At 54.2% G+C, this 3,734-nt stretch overlaps 1 pseudogene; it reads left to right on the top strand.

Annotated features, from left to right (window-relative positions):
* The first annotated feature begins 941 nt into the window (after positions 1 to 941).
* Positions 942 to 2,383, top strand: LOC115850956 (melanoma-associated antigen B4-like; annotated as a pseudogene).
* Positions 2,384 to 3,734: the final 1,351 nt, after the last annotated feature.

The following is a 3,734-nucleotide window of genomic DNA, read 5'->3' as shown; positions in this document are numbered from 1 at the left end:
AACGGCGGCCACGCGGACCCCGCCCCTGATGTCGGCCTGGGAGCCTCCGGGCAGGTCTAAAGACTGAGGGGCTCCCTCAGTGCGAACGCGGACGGACGGACAGACGCGGGAGGCCCAGGGAGGAGGGGGCCTTGTCCTGAGGGGCTGGCCGCAGGTCAGCAGAGGGAGGATTTCCAGGGCACGGGAGGAGTCAGGGCGAGGACCGTCCTCCCCGTCGCAAGGGCACCTCAGAACCCCTCCCCTGTTGTCAGCCGCTTCCTTCTGGCCACACACGGAGGAGGGAGGGCTGCTGTCTGAGAGGGGAGGTGCAGGCCAGCAGAAGGCGCGTCCCTAAGCACTCCCAAGAGTCAGCCCAAGCCCTTGAGTGAGGGCCAGTGGGGCCGCCAGCCGCAGGGCCTCGACCTGTCTGCCGCACGCTGCAGGCCTGGTAAAACTCTGCCACGTGCGGCCGCGTGGTCACCCTCACCGCCTCCGAATGAGACTCAAGGAGGTGCCGGCACTGGTGCGAGCAGATGGCCCTCGGGGCAAGAGAGGAGCTCCAGGCTGCACCGGCCGTCCAGGGAGGACCCCGAGTGAGGACTGAGGGAGTCACCCACCCCGAAGAGAAGGGACAAGAGAGAATATGGCCCGTCCCCTCCGGTCAACCCTTAGACTCCCAAGAAAGGACTGTCAGGCTGAGACTGCCCGTAATTTCCTCTGCCAGGTTCAGGCTGAGACCGCCCGTAATTTCCTCTGCGAGGTCCAAGGGAGGTTAGAGCGTTGTTCTGAAGGGGCAGCCACCAGGCAGAAGGGAGGGTCCCAGGACCCTTCGGTGGTGGGCTGAACGCTCCCTCCTTTCCTCTTCCTGGGTGTCGTGGAAGATGGTGGTGTCAACTTCAGAGCAGCAGAGGGGAGGGGGTGGGGGTGGGGGGTCTTGCCAACAACTGTCATCCTGACTCTGAATGGGAACCGTGGGGACCTACCTCCCCTGCCAGCCCCCACTGTCACCCCCGTACCGCCCAGGCAGGGCTGGCTGGCTGTGGCCCAAGGCTCACTCTACCGTCCTCCACAGGGGTCTCAGGGGACAGGCTGAGCAGGAGAACAGGAGCCCTGTGGGTCCTCGGGCAGTGCCCTCAAGGACCCTGCAGAGGCGGCCTTGGTTAAAGCCAGGGAGGAATCTCCCCGCTGAAGGTGCTCACAGCATCTCCTTGTCCCTCCCCCAGGTGCCCTCGTTGCCTGCCTTCCTGCGCACACTCCCGCCTGCTGGCCCTGACCTGTGTCATCATGCCTCGGCGCCGGAGGAACAAGCGCCATGGCCGCAAGAAACGCCACCAGGCCCGGGGGGAGACTCAGAGTCTCAAGGGTGCCCAGGCCACTGAGGAGGCGGCGGCGGCGGCGGCAGAAGAGATACAAGATTCGCCGTCTTCCCCCGCTTCTGTTTCTCGGGATACTTCCCCGAGCTCCCCTGCTGCTGACACTCACCAGGAGCCTCAGGGAGCCCCAACCACTACCTCTCGTGATGAAGGGGTTTCATGCCCAGGATCTGAAGAGGGTGCCCAGAGCCAAGATGAGAAAAGTGCAGGTACCTCCCAGGCAGCACCTTCCATTCGCAGCAGTTGCAGAGATCCTCTGAGAAGGAAGTCCACAATGTTCGTGGAGATCCTGCTGGAGAAGTACAAGACGAAGGAGCCCATCCCGCAGGCAGCACTGCTGAAGACTCTCAACAAGAAGTACAAGAAGCGCTTCCCTCAGATCCTCAGCAGAGCCTCTAATATCATGGAGGCTGTCTTTGGCCTCGAGCTGAAGGAAGTCGACCCCAGCAGTCACTCCTACGCCCTCATCAGGAAGATGGTCCTCCCCAGCGACGCAAGTCCGAGTGATGAGTTCAGGATGCCCACGTCCGGCCTCCTGATGACTGTCCTGGGCGCGATCTTCATGAAGGGCAACCGTGCCACCGAAGAGGAGCTCTGGAAATTCCTCAATGCGTTGGGTTTGTATGCTGGGAGGAGGCACTTGATCTTCGGGGATCCCGGGAGGCTCATCAGCAAAGATTTCGTGCAGCAAAAGTACCTGACATACCGCCAGGTGCCCAACAGCCATCCTCCGCGCTATGAGTTCCTGTGGGGCCCGAGAGCCCACGCTGAAACCAGCAAGATGAAAGTGCTGGAGTTTTTGGCCAAGATCATTGGTACCGTCCCCAGTGCCTTACCAGATCTCTATGAGGAGGCTCTGAAAGATGCGGAAGAGAGAGCAAGAGTGAGAGCCGCGGCCAGGGCTGCAGCTGTTGCTGAGGGCAGAGCCCCTTCCAAGGCCAAGGATCGCAGCTCCTCCCACATGTAGCGAGGGAGGCCGCGGGCAGTTAGCTCACTTTGTTTTGGAAGAAAGCAGTCAGGCTCCTAAATAGTGCAGAGTAGTAGGGATGGAGGGAACAAAGTATAGATCTTATTTATCTTCCTGTTTTAAACTAGTAACTTCTATATATTATTGATTGATTGATTTAGGTTTTTTCAAATTTTTTTTCTTGTAATAGATAGTGTGTTTCCTTAAGAATAAGAATTCGTGAATGACATTGCTTGCATATTTATTGCTGTTTAAAGAGTTCTAAAGTTACAGTTTTGGTATATGTAACAGAAAAACGAACCATCTATATTTTCTGTATGATCCAGAAGTAGAAAACATGGCACTGCAATAGAGATTTTCATGGAAATGTGAAAGGCGACCACAGAAAATATTTAGAAACAAAAAATGGAGAAAACAGAGAGTAAAAGCCATTTAACTCGTGGTTTGCCTTACTTCGTTTAAACTTTCTTTTGGTAGAAATAAAAGATACTTTGATTTAGCTCATTTGTGAGTATTTGTTTCTTTTGCCCTAGTGCACTGCATATTCTCTGCTACCTACTGGATTAAAAATAAACTCTGATGGGAGGGTGGTACTTTGGGGTTCATAATAATCATATCATAACTGCCATTCATCAAAAACCCAATACTGCATAATGAGTATGCCACTGCTTTACATGTAGTACATAACATTCCAACATTCACGCAGGATAGGATTTAGCAGACTCCCTTTACAGGTGAATAACTTGCAGATTTCTCAAGTTCACAAGACTGATTAAGTGACCTTGCTGGGTCTAGTCCCCTGGTCTGGAATAGTCTAGAGCCTACACTCTTCCACTCCTCCCAGCCTAAGCCAGACCTTACGTCTTTTAATTCATTTTTCTTCTCACCACTCCAAAATGTATCTCATGGGATAAAAGGGGCCCTGTTCCCAAAGCACTGTTTTGGAATACAGTAACAGTAACGCTGGATAAGTGAATGGTATGAATAAAAAGAAAAATTTTCGGTGACAATGGGGTCTTCTACATATGCAATGTCAGATACCCTGAAAAGATCAGCATCTCCTCATTTACTCTTCAAGTTTCTCAGGGACATAAAAGCCTTGGTTTAAGAGCTGTGTCCTCAGGTCAGGGGAGGGAGGAGTCCCAGCCTCTGATAGTTACTCAAGGTGAGGACCTTAGAACAGAAGGGGGCCCCACAAAGTCTACCCTGCTTTCTCCCTTGTGTGGCCATGCGCAGAGCTGCCTGTCTGAAGGTACCCCTTCTTTTCCTCCGGGGCAAGGGTGGAGAGGTTCTCAGGGAGGTGAGTTCCTTGGTCTTGTGGCACCATCTCCAATTCTGCCCAAGTAGGAGATCCTAACAGGCCTTAATTTGCTTCAGGGTGAGGACACTGGGTGCCGATGAGTGGACTCCCCATA

This window comes from Globicephala melas, chromosome X, assembly GCF_963455315.2.
Source record: "Globicephala melas chromosome X, mGloMel1.2, whole genome shotgun sequence".
NCBI classification, from domain to species: Eukaryota; Metazoa; Chordata; class Mammalia; order Artiodactyla; family Delphinidae; genus Globicephala; species Globicephala melas.
This window is presented reverse-complemented; position numbering and strand designations above follow the sequence as displayed.